The sequence below is a fragment of the Uloborus diversus genome, chromosome 3 (genome assembly GCF_026930045.1).
Source record: "Uloborus diversus isolate 005 chromosome 3, Udiv.v.3.1, whole genome shotgun sequence".
NCBI classification, from domain to species: domain Eukaryota; kingdom Metazoa; phylum Arthropoda; class Arachnida; order Araneae; family Uloboridae; genus Uloborus; species Uloborus diversus.
The window spans coordinates 54,522,768-54,538,176 of NC_072733.1; the positions used below are offsets into that span (position 1 = coordinate 54,522,768).

At 31.9% G+C, this 15,409-nt stretch overlaps 1 protein-coding gene across 1 annotated transcript in view; it reads left to right on the forward strand.

Moving 5' to 3' along the window:
- The window catches only part of LOC129219329 (uncharacterized protein ZK1073.1-like), a 276,015-nt gene that overhangs the window by 53,336 nt on the left and 207,270 nt on the right, over positions 1 to 15,409 (forward strand). The window lies entirely within an intron of this gene.

Here is a 15,409-nt window from a genome sequence, read left to right on the forward strand (position 1 = left end):
AGTCTTTTGGTCGCCAAGTTTTGTCACCAACTTGGTTGGTGACAAAACTTGGCGACCATCCAAGTCCACCAACCCTTGGTGACCACCAAACTGATTTTTTTTTTTAAATCTGGTTTCAATTCGGCCACTGTTGGTGATATAAGAGAGTAAACTATTGAATCACATTTAAATTGCCAGTTATGGGGAAATGACATTAAATTGGAGTAAAAGAAAGTCATGTGACGCACACATCAGCTCGTTAACTTTATTTAACTGGATAGCAACTGTGAGCAAATAGTTTTGTTGCGTAACATTTTCTAAGTAATCACTTTCAAATTAAAAAAAAAATGTATTTTTTTACGTCGATCTCAGTTATAAAATAGTAAAAGTCTTGAGCAAGTCAGGAAACTTCTGAGCGTGCTTTGTAAATTCAAATAAGTGTTGGCACGAAAGCGCAATTGGTCACAACACTCAATAATTGCAGTTAATCTTACGATCTCCATATTTTAAGATTAATTCTAAAGCTGTCAGTAAAATTAAATAAAATTGAGCCAAGAAATGTAACGTAGTAAAAGCTATTTGTACAAAGCTGTATACCGCTGCATTTTGTGTAAAATTTGCTCCAGACGTACATGTACCCGACCTCTACCCGCAATATATTTTTAAGCATACTCTCTTAAAAAATTCCAGCGATTTTAACTCAGACTGAGTAAATTTTCACTCCTTTCCAGTATTGAAAACGCACTTTCCTTATAGGAGTGAATTTCATTCCTTTTGCGGAGCGGTTATTTTCACTCCTTTTGGATAAGCTAATTTCACTCCCTTTTGATAAGTGTTTTTCACTCTTTTTTAAGACTAAATTAATATCCTAAATGAGTGGCTGCTTTCCGTTTTGGAAAGCCACTATTTCACTCTTTTTTAGAATAAAATAGGTAAAATCATTTCACTCTCATTTGGTGAAATTGTTTTTTAAACGTGTTTTCATGTGCTTATACTGTATGTATTTGAATTTAAAACTGTTATTTCATTTGAAAAAAAATAGTTTTTAAGTTAAAAAAAGGGAAAAAAACTGTTTTTAGTGTTTCCGAAGAGAATGCACAAAAACTGTATGGTAAGTACGAAGAATTTTCTTTTTTATTAAAACTTTAACTGGTAATATTTCTTGAACTACTCGTATATCGTTACAAATCACCCATGTGCAATATTACGTACAATTCCCAATCTAAAGATTGAAATAAAATTAAAAAAACCCACACAGTTCCAAATAAATAGATTTAAAATTTTGAAACTCTATATTTATATTCTCGGTGTGCCTTTTAACATTAATAATGTTTTAAAAGTTACATCAGTCCAAATTAATTTAAAAAGTCACTCATAAATTGTGACAAGATACGTTTGAATTCAATTTTGTTTCTTCAGGGCCATTCATTAATTACGTAAGGACAATTTTGGCAATTTTTGACCTTCCCTTCCCCCTATGTAATGGTATGTAAGACTCCCCCCCCCCCCCCCATCTTACTTAAGATTCTTTTTTTTCTTCACAATAATAAAATAACAAATATTGCATCACTGGGATCATTCTTAAATTAACTATCATTATTTTTTTTAAACATTTTTGAGTAAAGAAATGTTTACTGTAAGGAATCTAGACCGAATGTTTTTTCGACAAATAATTTTTGTATATAATGCGATAATAATTAAAAATAAGACATGCAAAACACAGTGCGATTCTTTTATTATATTTTACACGTTTCATTCTTTGAAACACAAGTAAAAAACAGCTCATCCTGTAATACATACTTTTACCTTCCTGAAGCAAATGAAATATAATATTTGCCAAACCACTTGACCACGGATTTCTATATAAAATATCAGCTTGGAAAATATTACGTAAGAATGGATCTAACCCCTCCCCCCCCCCTCTCCAAGCAAGGGTATGTAGAGAATTTTTAACCCCCTCCCTCTCAGGACCCTTACTTAATTAATGAATGGCCCGTTACACATGAATGAGTGTAATATGCAAAGTTCATGATACTCTTTAAAGTTTATTATACACAAAAACAATATTTGATTATTTAAAATTATGCAGTGGTTGGAGCTCCGACCATCGGGAGCGGATTCAGTATCCGACCTATAGATTTGCGCATGGTCGGGTCTGTAACACCTGCCTAAAATATATATACAGTACACACACACACCAAAGATGGTAACGACTGTTTCAAATGTCATATTTTTGATTCGATGACCGAAACAAAATTGTTGATGAAAGTTTCATTAATTTGGAAGGAAAAGTTACAAAAAGTTCGCCGTAACATTGCACGTGGGTGATTTGTAACGATATACGAGCAGTTCAAGACATATTAACAGTTACAAGTTTCAATAAAAAAAAGAAAATTCTTCGCACTTACCATGTAGTTTTTGTGCATTTCCTTCAGAAATCTCATTCGGCAACAAATATTGTTTAAATTCATTAAATAAAGACATTTAGATAGCGACATGCACTTGGTATTTGCGACCAACGTTAGTTAAGCCTAACGTGGAGGTATAGAAGATTCTCCGTAAACAGAATCACGTGACAGAATCGAACCAATGAAAATGCTTTTGAGTCCTTCTTTTAAGGAATGTTTTTATTTTTCGCTCATCAAAAGGATTTTTTCCGAATTTCACGCGAATAAGGACGAATTTTACTCTTGGTTTTTTCGTAAAGCGTCTTTTTTCGATAAAGCTAGCACTCAGAAAGAATGAATGCACCCGCAATAGATTTCACTGTTTTTAAGAGTTATTTTTTCGTTCTTTTGAATTAAGAGTGTAGTTACGGACAGCAATTATATTTTTTTCAATAACAAATAATGTAACAGGATTCTTTTGTTTCTGTTTAAAAAAACTTTATACATTTTTGATAAGAAACAAAAGAATGAATTAAAAAGGAAGAAATGAAAAATCGTTTCTGATGGCTTTTCTTTCACATGAAAATTAAAACGCTTCAAATTATGAAATCTCCGTCAACAGAATCTACAATTTGCACATTAAAGTGAAATTCACGGAGTTTTCTTCTCACCGAACTAAAAGCTAAAAACGTTTTAACACCCTGCGTATTTTTTGAAATTTAGCTGTTGGTGTTTTTTCTATCATTATAGATTTTTTTGTACGCATAAAAATTTTTCACAGGCAGATTAAACCGACCCCTTTGCTTCTTTGATACGTGATACCTGCTACTATCTGGTGGGAAGGCAGCAACTGAACAGCAAAATTAAAGCTGTATTTAGGGCCCGTTGACCACATCGACGGGCATTTTTCCGTTTTGATGTGATTTTTTTTTTTTTTTTTTGAATTTTTGAAGAAAAACGTAGATGATTGATAAAAACAATATAAATTCACCATCCAATATCTCCTGGAAGAACTCTTGCAGAATTTGGTGACTCAGATGTTGAACAGAAGCAAGATGAAGCATGTATTTTTACAACACATGCTTCACGCTTACGAATTAATTTGTTCGATTAAGAGGAATCGATATAATGCTATAAATGCAGACCTATTTATAAATTTGTCGGGAGAGGGTCATTTCCGATTCCATAATTGGAGGTTGTCTCATCCTTGTTTATTGAGGGGGCATTATCTGATTTTAGAGTTGGGTTCCAACACACACACACACACACAAAACGTACGCGTGTCTTTCAAGTCGGAAATGCGTAACAATACTTATCTAGGAACGCCAGAATCTAAATCTACTCACTAATCCTTTTATCGACAAATGCAGCACGGATTTAAAATCCTATGTTTAGAATTCAAGCTTCTTACTTCTAGGGACTTATCTGTCTTGGGTTGAATCGTAATTTATTGGATATAGTAGAAGAGTGGATTTAATAAGTATGTTTTTTACAATAAACTCTCATAGTTGCAATTTCTTTACGGTAGATGAATATTTTTTTAATTTTGAAATATTATGTAATCAAAGTATCACACATTAAATAGCTAGTTTCATTTGCAATCATGTACATTACGTATAGGCGCTAGCGCAGTAAGATCCGGGAGGAAGGGTTAGTCATAATTAGATTCCGCGCTATATGCAAATGCATATGTGCTTGTGCTTACGCAAATGCATGCTTTTGCTTTCTATTGATGTCAGTGTATATGAATGCCGAAAAATGACAAACTGTTGAAATAAATTCATATTTTTTAGCTTTAAGAAATTTGCAAACCAATATTTTGTGTATCACAAAAAATTAAAATTTGGGTTTCGATGAGAAGATGTTAATGGACATGAATACTATCCCTTCCGGTAGCCAATAAGAAAGAGCAAGGGCTTCCTTGTGTCAGAGAGCGACCCTGAATTAGAAAAAAGTAAACTTCCAATTATTCGCGGAATAAGGTGGCACGGCAATCGCAGATAACAAACAAATTAGGTAAAAACGATGCTAATGTATGCAAATAGTGCTTAAAAAGATCAACAACACTCACATACATTTAAACAATAACTAAAACAGTGTATGTGCACATTAACTGCAACAGATAAATTTAGGTTGCACCAAACACGGAAAGTGGAAGGGAAAGGAATTTTTTCAAGACTGGTTCAGTCACTCGTTTTCGCACTTAACCACTCAAGCGGCTGCGACGTAATATTACGTCAACGAATTTATATGTCATTAGCGGCAGCGACGTAATATTACGTTCGAAGCGTTCGACTTTCCTGCAGAACACCAGCAGTTTTTCCCCTCGCGGGAAGTGAAGGGTGAAGGAATTGACGAACAGTAGGGGCGTTAAAAGCATCTACCGCTCCTTTGTCCACCCTCCGTGTCAATTTCTCCCAGTCAGGAATCACTTGAGCATGATTTTCAACTGTCATGTTTCTTTTGAAATACTTGTACAATGTGGATTTTTTTTTTTTTTTTTTTTTTAATGCTTGCAAGTTTGAATAAAAGTAAATAAACATTTTACAATTACTTATAATGGCAATTTTAATATTTGAATAAGTTTGATTATATAGAAAAATCTCTGAAAGGTCTTATAAATTATGCAATCAAAATTGATTAAGCTTTAATGTAAAATTTGTCATCCCTAATTCTTCAGTTATTGCAGACCTGAGAACTAATATTATTTCTGTAATTTGAGTGTGCTTGGAAAAATCTTGCAGAAATACTTTTATAGTAATTTTCATGGTAAATCTTTAACTCGTATAAAGAGTTCAATGGACCGAAAGTTTTATTCGTAGTAACGGAAATTTAGCTGCAATGGAGTTCAAGCAATATAATAGCATTTTTAAGGAAACCAAACCCTTATTTTGTTGCATTGGTTTTCGCTTATGAGGTATTACGTTTTTGAGCAATAAAAAGTTTGAAAGTTTGACGATATCAGATTTACAGTTATGTATATGATTAGAAATGATTTTATTATTTTAATGTTTTGAAGCTCAAATTTAGATTAAAAAAATCATAACCTATAATTTCTTCTAAATATTTATGCACTTTAAAACCGTGAAGAATATTCCGAAACGTTCCTACAAAATAATGCGCAGCTAATGTGCTTAAATTCTGGCAGTAACGTATCGAGAAAAAAAAAAGCACAACAGTTTCCCGCTAAAAGACAGTAACCCTTTCCGAAATCAACATGGAATTTTTCTGAAGTATTCAGAAACCTTCTCAATAGAAGGCAATGACGTTTTAGGGAAGAAATCAGGTACTCTCTAAGAAAACTTATTTATGTTAGCTTGTTAGCTCCCTGATTTATCCCCTCAATCTCGATAAACCGTACAGTTGAACTTAAGGCTCAGTAATCAAGCTCAATAAGAATTTAATAAAAACGCTGAGTATATTTTAATACTGGTAGCTAAAGATATTTTTTTCAAAACAGCAAGAAGTTTGCATTCCTGCAACTTGAAGCAATTCTTGAAACCTTTTCGCCGAACAACTTGATTTTCGCAGAAAACTGGTGGAAACCCGTTAAATTCTAAAATGTTGCTCGGAAATAACCTGTGACGTTCAGGAATTTTCTTACAATGAAGAAGCTATTTCCACTTTTCCCCTCTCTTCATAGGTGATTTAAATTATAGCATTTGCTCTGGCGCGTTGAAAAGTAAACTAGTGCGTAATAAAAAAAAACAGAAAAAATTGGTGTTTTTGGACAAAAGAACCAAAATTTGAGTTGTTTCTTAAGTTTTCGTGGGAAGGGGGTGTAAAATGATTCATGATAAAAACGGATTATTTGCGAACGATCCCTCATGCTTCGTCGCCTATCCTTGAATTCGGCTTATTAGATCGCTGACAACTTTTCAAATTTTAAAGATATCGAGTGGAATTTTTTCAATAGTTGGAGGATATATCTGGAATTTGGATTATGAAAGTTATAATTTTCTTATGGTTAGCGCATGCACAGTGAAAAAGTAATTGCTTTAAACGTTCATATTTCATCAAATTTTCAATATTTTTACTTCAAATTTTCTTACTATATATCTCAAGTATGCTGTCAAATATTCTGAAAGTTTAGTAACGTTTGACGGAAAACTGCAAGTTATGAGCCGAAAACCGTCAAAAACAGTTTGTATTTTTCAAAGAAATGCTTATATCTCCGTAGTTTTAAGTGATACTTTCACCAAAATATAAAAATAAATTCTACATAGTTCTTTAACTTATTTCTGAACTTTGTTGCGCATTCCCAGCTATTTACAGTAAAAGAAGATCAAAAACCTTTTTTTATTTCCTCATATTGTTGCTAGTCCCCTAACTGAGTAGGCTTAATTTTTATTGGAAAATGATAACTGGAGTATACTTTTTATTTGAAAAAAAATTACACAGAATTAGCTTCTTTTTTTCTGGAGAAATCCGTAAAACTGAATTTTTCAAAGTGTCCCAATACTTTTGGTCATATAGTATATGCGCGTGTCTAAGTGTTGATGTGTAATATTATACACACATTGCGTTGAAAAGCATAGCAACATGATGTTGTTTCAGAAGAACGAAGCCAAGCGTTTAAGTATCTGTTTTCAATGCTTTTCACATTCCTTCTCTTTTACACCCTTCTACAACTGACCGTCGAACACGCCCCAGAAGTCACTCGTGCGAACTAAAAGGCAGGCGTGGTCGAAGAAATCCTTGGCACTTTCCAGGGGGAGAAGCAGAGTTCCAATATGTGTTGCAGTGAAACTAACGTGCGAAATCCTGCTGCAATACGGCTACAATTTTTCCTTGAATTAGGACCGCCAAAGTGGTTGTAGTATAGATCTAAAATTCAGTAAGTAAAGTAGGTTTTAAAATGAATAAGTGACGTTCAGCAGCAAGTAGTGTCGATCTAAAAATAAGGTTTTAACTAGTCAGGTTTCGGCGACCTTAAAAAGTTTAATGTCGATGGAATGGAAGGGGAAGAAAGCAATAGGAATGTCTTAAAACAAGTTTTGCACTTGTTAAGTTAAAACTTGTGCATTTATCCACATACAGTAAATGATTACCGATTTTTTTTTTTTTTTTTTTTTTGAAAGTGTGAAAGGTCGCAGATAATCCGCTCTGCGAATAAGCCGCTCGCGGATAATCGGGGGACTGTATTTATTTTTCGAGTTTACTGTATTTATTTTTAGTACATGTTTAATGACTGTGGGCAACTGAGACTTTTGAGTTGCAAAACTATAATGCCATTCTTTAGAACAGTTATTTGACTATTTTTGTATAAATATGTATAAATCAGCAAAGGTATAACCGTGAAGAATTTGATTTCCGATCAAGAAAAAGTTTGACTACAGATGGAATCGTAATTTGTTTGTGATAGAAGAAAAAGCCAGCACACGAGACTAAATCAAAAATATTTCAAATACTGTCCTATTTACATCTGCTGAAGTTGAAAGAATTTTTCCTGCTCAGAAATGGTTTATATGACAAATACCAATAGGGTAAAAAGGTCTAACTGGTTTATAATTATTTTTTTGAAGCAAAAAAAAAAAAAACTGCCCAGCAAGTATGACAACTCTTAATTTTGGGAGCATTTCGTATTCTTTTACGGTTTGTCACAGCTAGTCCAAAACAATTAAACATTGGCAACTTGACGGAAATTATTTTGCAGTGTACGTTCGATCAAATATTAAATGCAGTGGCACAACAGCCCCCCCCCCAGTCCCCACATCCTCAGGTCAAAACCTATTGTGCCCATCTCAGTTTTTATGAGCGAGAGTGTAGTAAGAGCTCTCGTATAAATGTTCCGGTTAGGTGTTCAGCCGAACGCGGACGTTTGATAAAATGCGCATTGAAATTCTTTTCAATTTTTTAACAAATTTTGGAAATGAGATATGTTTTGTTTTGAATTGTACATACCCAAGAGATCCTTTCATCATTTCGTTCAGAAGAGAAGAATCCATGCTTATGCATATTTTTTTATTTGAGATAAAAATTAAAACTTAGAATTACTTCTGAGAAAAAAATGCATCAAGTTACTATGTTGTTTTCATCATTTGTTCTTTCTGTTCAAAGACAATGCTATTTTGAAAGTAACGTACAGCAAAAAAACTTTTATCTTACAGTTCCAAAGAAAATATTATATGTTTACTCCTTTTTATTTATTTATTCATTTGTTTTTTTCTGAACCTCAAATTAGAGGTTTTTTAGTAGTTCTAAAAAAAAGCGACAACTTAATACTATTTTGTCTTCATCATTTGTGATTTCTGCGAAAAAATAGTGATATTTTAAGTGTAGAATGCGCAGAGATCCTTTGTTTAACAGCTCAAAAAGACGAGTATTTTGATTTTTTTTCCCTGAACAGTAGATCTGATCTGGATAGGGAACCCCACGAATAGTGTAATGATGGAAAAAAACGAAATAGGTAGCAACGGAAAGAGCATATTGATACTTTTTTTTTGGCGCAAAAACTATTTGCCCTCGTGCCCCGTTATCAAGATGCAAGGGCTTAGTGTCTGCCGAAGCTTTAAAAAAGTGCCAAATTTTTGACATAGTGAGAAGTGGAAGGTGCAGTTATAGAAAAAAAAACGAAACACTCATTCGTATTCGAAGACTATTGACACTAGAGACACGTGTAAGACGTTATTTTTTTAGGAATAGTGTGTTCTACAGAACTATGTTAGAAAAATGTTGTTAAGGGGTCGTCTTCATATTAAATCGAGCATCAACTTCTACATTTTCAATAAGAACCCCCCTTTTTTATCACATATTTGCGATCAGCATCCTTTTTTAACTTTGTATGCAAAATTTTGTTTAATTTGATTCAGCTGTTACTTCAGAATTGAGCTTTGAAAAATCCCTCTCGTAATGTTAAAACGTATTTTGATATTTTTACACATAACACATAAACTAGATTAGGTTCGGCAAAGATTGTTTTTTTATATATCAAAATATGAATCGACCCAATAATAAAAACATCATTTACAACAGCTAAAATGTAAATATAGATTTTTTATGAATTATGATAATATTTTTTTAATAAATATGATCTGAAACCATGTTAAATTTTAATAGAAAAACAATCTAGAAGAGTTTTATGTGGGAATCCAAAATTTGAGCTCAAAATATTCAGTAGTTTTTGCGCTGTGCTTAAAAATTCATTTTTTCCCATTTTAGGGGAACGTATACCTTTTTAAAACTGAAATTATGAAAGTTGGTTTCCTTGTTAAAAAAAAAAAAAAAAAAAAAAAAAAAATTGTTCAACAAAATAAGCAAACCAACTACAGCGTGGTTTTTCTACATTAAAGTTACGTCTATGGTTTTTTTTAATGCATAAATTTATTCGCTGTCTCTGCAGAAGAACAACAGAATATTGCAGTCGTTAGTTTTTTGTGGATATCGTTTAAACGTCAATATGCAAGTAATGCAAAACACTATTTCATTGCATAAAAAAGAATATTTTTCAGAACATTTTAAATTGAATGTACACATAAAATACTTCTGTTTATTTTCTGCGTTTAACCATTGCAGTCTATTAATTTTGCAAAGCAATAACTCAGAAAAAAAATCAACATGCACAACTTCTCCACAGGAACGTATAATGAAACCTCATCGTCTTGCTAGTCATGTTGCAATGGGCAGTGTAGAATGGCTCGTCTCAGTGATAATTTGCTAAAAGTAAAACTTATTGCCCTGTCTCAATAGGGAGAAAGAACTCGAAAAATAGCCGACAGAGTGAAATTTCTCCTTTAAGAGTATCCAGATGAATCAATAGGTAATATTTGCTCTTGGATCAGTTTGCTGATTTCTACGAATTATTTTTTTGTAAAGTGTTTGAATAATGTTCGATGTGTCAACATCTAGGAGAGGGAATGTCAGTCGCCAGAGTAGAAGTAGTGGGCTGCATGCTTTGAACCCGAATTCTACACGCAAAGTAGTTGATGTGGCTAATTGTGACCTTTTTTATTGACTTCGTCAAAGATTTAACAAAACATTAATTTGGATGAAAGATTAAGTAGAGTTTGTCTATTTTTAATTATTCATTAAAGATTATTTTACTATTTACTCTCTCGGTTATTACCCCTACACATAAAAATCATCCTCACAAGCCAAAGATAAAATTTCAAAACATTTTCTTCTTTTCTAAATACATGGAAAAAATAGAAAGTTATAAAAAAAAAATTGTTATCAACTACTGGAGGCTTATCAACTACTGGATTTGATTAAATGCTTGTTTTCAGAAACCAGTTTCTGAATATTCAGTTCCAGCTGTATTACATTGTAACTAATTGTGAGTTCTGATCTTTTAATTAGCTCAAACAACGGGCCACACAGGCTAGCGTCGTGGGCCAAATGTGCCCTGCGATATGCTGAGGGTCCGGGCCGAATTGGGCCTGCAAATTTATTCACTGCGATATGCAGCGAGTTTTATAGTGATTGAGTAGATATCCAGCTTTACCATCCGAAGACTATTCTTTTGCACCCTAACAATGGACACAGCAGTCCTGAACTGGGATCAACCAAACAACGAAGCAGATGTCAAGTCATTGAAACTGAGAGTGCCAACAAACTGGTGGATTAAGAAAATATCTCACCAGGGAGAGGCCGTAAACATACAGCAGACAAATTTACTTCATCTACCAGTTTGTTCGCTTTCTCAACTTCAATGAGATGACTTCTGCATCCAGCGCGATTAGTTCCTACTCCAGGCTGCTAAAGGCCATGTCACACGTAACGAAATTCGCTCAACCTACCCGTTCAACTTCAAGCTTTCATTCAACTTTCTCTTGGAGAAGTTGAACAGGGTTTCCAGGCTCTCAAACGAAGGGTTGATCCTAAACGTGGCTTCTGTCTACCATTTTAGGCGACTTAGCACAATGTACTCTGAGCGATGTTTTTTGGATGGATTTAATGAGGTTTTTTTTCTCAATTTATTTCAAAGCTGTAAATAAATTTCAGTTTTGAAAGTTGCAATCTTTCGAAATTATGAAAAAGTGATTTATAAACATGTTGATTTTACTAGCTCAATACAGCGATAACAGTCCTTTTACCTAATAACAATGAGTAAAAGCAGGACTGGATCTGTAAGTTTTGATCCCCCCTCCCCCGATAAGAATTGAATAAAAACATGGGAGCTTTTCTTCACTATTTTTTTTAAATTCAATATTATTATTTATTTATGTTTTAACTCGCTATTTTGAGTATCGTACAAAGGTTTTTTTTTTTTTTTTTTTTTTGAGGGAGTTTGAAATTCTTAACTCCTGTTTTTTTTCCTCTCATTTTACGTATAAGTTCAATACAAAATCAATGGACCATAAGAAACTTTTTACAATAAAACTTTTTGTTTTATCCACCTTTCTGGGTCCAATAGCAAGTTTTTTTTGCAAATGTTGGTAACTCTTATGTAACTATTACGTTTTTTACACTTTGATTAGTCTTGCTGCTTTTCATAATGTATTTAAAGGTTTTTTTTTAATAATTTTATTTGAAACGGACATTTTCGTGGCTCATGTTAAGGTAATTCTATGTAATTATTTCACATTTGCTGATTTTCCAAAATAAAATCTTTTAATTATCCTGATACTTTACAGAAATGTCCCAAATTTGTTTGCAACGTTGAAGATTTAAGTGTATTCGTTTATTTAAAAAGTTTTCCGATTTCTTGGGTTGTTGCCCCCCCCCCCCCCCCCACCTGCGGGCATGCAGATCTGGACCTGAGTAAGAGTCGATATTTATAAATAACTTGTCTATTAATGTAAAAGTTGTGATTTTTAAATCAGTAAACTTGTCTATCACTTTAAAATATGTGACAAAATTTAATAACAGCAATTATAAATCAAGTAAATGGACATTTCTGAGTTATTACTTTTAAACACTTATCTGCCCAAAACCTGACTAAAAAATTTGTATTTACTATAACATTATTACAACAAATGATTCTAAGTTTAAAGTATTTTGATTTCATACACTAGAGGAAACTTTTCGACTATTTTAAATTAATATATATATATATATATACATATATATATGTTTAGTAAAAAATCCCAAACAGAATGTTGATTCAACAAGCTGCTTGTCTGTAGAATGAGAGAGATGAATAAAAGAGCTACTATTAGTATAGGATAACAAGTATTGAAAATAGCAGTATATTGAATAGTAACAATAATAATGACTATTTATTCCTTAAATTTTTTAAAGCTGAAAGTGCAAGGCAATGCATACATTTGTCTAGTTTAATTTTCAAACTTTAATGAAATTTGCATCTTTAGTCAACATTTACATTTATTCCCACTCTAAATCTTTTCTCTTCAAAGCATGCAGTGATAAAATACTAATTTCAAATCCTTTTGCACATCATGTCTATTTCTAAATTTCGAATGGATCAATTCCAAACTGGAGAATATCCTCTCTATTGATACTGAACATGGGTATATTGTTTTGTCTAAAACTTTCCCATCATACTTTTGCTGAGACATCCTGAATTGAGAGATAACCGCTACAAAAGCTATTAGAGTTGGTATTTAAGTTTTCGACACTTATGTCTTTGGTTGTATCAAACAACTATTAGTTCCTCTATAAACAGAAAATATATTAGAGAAAAAATTAATAACATAAAAAAAAATAAATAGCACCATTCAAAATATTTAGATACTATTATACTTAACTATTGAGTGCTGATCAACTTAGTTTCATTTTTACTCAAAAGAAAAGAGACATTGCATAGATCCTTTTTGATTGATAAAATTAATAGTATCTAATTGTTACAAATAAATTAAGTTATTAAAAAGTTTAAAACAAAACTACTTTGAAAACAAGCTGTAACAGTTATCCATAACTACTTTTACAGTGTAACAAAGTTGCAAGAAAATTTATCAATTAATTTTAATCAAACTTATTAATTAAACTATTAATTTTAATGATATAATGTGAAATAATTTTTCAGCATCAGGAAATCATATGTGTTTATAAAAATTATCAATGTCAGTATTGGAGTTTTTAACAGGTCATGTAAAAAACAGGTTTTTTTTTTTTGGCAAAAACCCAATCTTGCCTAAGTATTATTATTTTGCTATTGAATGTACACCAAGTGTAGTTGTTAAAATAGAAATCTTTTTAGCAATACACAAAAAGTGGAATAACAAAATTTTCTACTTTTATATATACATGCTACTGTTTTTATATGAAACCTCTGTACATGACCCATTCTATTTTATCTTTCTAACACATGCATATGAAATTTATTACTTTAAAAAAAATCAAAACTTAAATTTTTAAATAGTGAAGAGTATAAAGTACTTATTGCATAGTTTACAAGTTACATAGAACGCAAGAATACCAACTTTTCTACTGATTTAGGCAGGTTTGTACTATTTTTCATAGTTTGAAAAATTTTACTTAAAATGGTTCTATTGATTTAATTGAGTTATGCAGGTACATTCAATTAAGTAAGAAATTGTGCTATGTTTTACTTTTGTTCTCTGAGAAGAACAATGCTTCATAGATGTTTTTACAGAGCATACTGAAAGAACATTATCTTTTATAATATATACCAAGAAAGAAAAAAAAATTTAAAAATAGTTCATTTTTTCTAGTATTCTTTAGAGAAACTGACACATAAAATTTATACATAAACTTTATTTACAATAAGTTTCATACACACACACACTCATATGTATTAATACATAATTTCAATTACATTTCAAAGTTCAACAATAATTAACTTCGCCCTGGAACAAACAGTTTTTGACTGCAACCTCTATAACTGCATCTGTACACAATAACTTGAAATTCTTTCTCACATAATCTAAAATTATGAAAACAAATTAGACAAGTATATATAACATGAATATTATGCAGGGAGGAGGACACACAAAGTACCCCCTAGCTTTTATGAAACGTAAAATCAATGTATTTCCGTAAATTATAGGCATGGTGTGTGTTCTGTTTTTAAACAATCCACATGTTATACCAAACAGCCCACAGTTTCGTTTTTATTAGAACTCATCAGTTCGGAAGAGCGAATAACCGATCTGGAGGCAGATATCATCTCAGCGATAACATCTGCCTCCAGCCTCTGATTGTGATAACCGGGTGTCTGGTATTTTATATGCAGAAGAAAACTTAAGTAAAAGATGATAAATTGCAGCAAAAAAAATGTGTTGTTATTAATAACAATTGATTTATGATGTGTATGTGCATATACTTAAATGTTTAGGACAAAGGAGCTAAACATTTATTTCATTTATTCATTTGTTTATTTTTTGTGCATATTTCTGTTGCATGAATTTAATTTATTAAAGAAGATGAACTTTTGTTGCTATTAAATGTCTGGAAAGTGAAGCTTATCTATGAATTAATATTTAACTTTGTGTATGTGTAATGCAATATTTGGCCAACTTTGATGCACTATAACTCTGACACCAGATGAATTTCAGTCACCAAATTGTAATCATAGGTTCATACAATAAAAAGGTGCTACGTGTATCAATTTCATTGTTTTTCACTCGGTCCCTCTTGAAATAATTTGCTTTAAACTTTGCGAAAATGCAATATTTGGCCAACTTTAATGCTCTATAACTCTAGTACCAGTTGAGTCTCAGTCATCAAATTGTAATCATATTTTCATGTCATAAAAAAGGTGTTACCTGTATCAATTTCATAATTTTTCACTAGTCCCTTTTGAGATATTTAACTTTAAACTTAGCCAAAATTCGATTTTTTCCATTTTTGAAAAAGTTTGCAAAAAAAAAAAAAAAAAAGGACAAAGTTTCCAAGTTTAAAAATCCTACAGCAAGTATTCCTATATTTTATCTACACAAGAAAAAAAATATAGCTGAGACTCTCCTCCTTTTACTAATTTTGTTGCACTAAAACTCGTATTTTATGCTGATTTTCAGTTTGTAATTGTTAATTTTTTTTCTTCACCTTTCTCACCATTTAAATAATATTTTGCAAGCAAATCGTATCTGGGGCATCCTTCTCGTGATGTAGGATTTTGTTTTGTCCTGATAACTGTAAAATTAACCGAGTTAGATTCATTTACGTAAAACTTGTTTTTG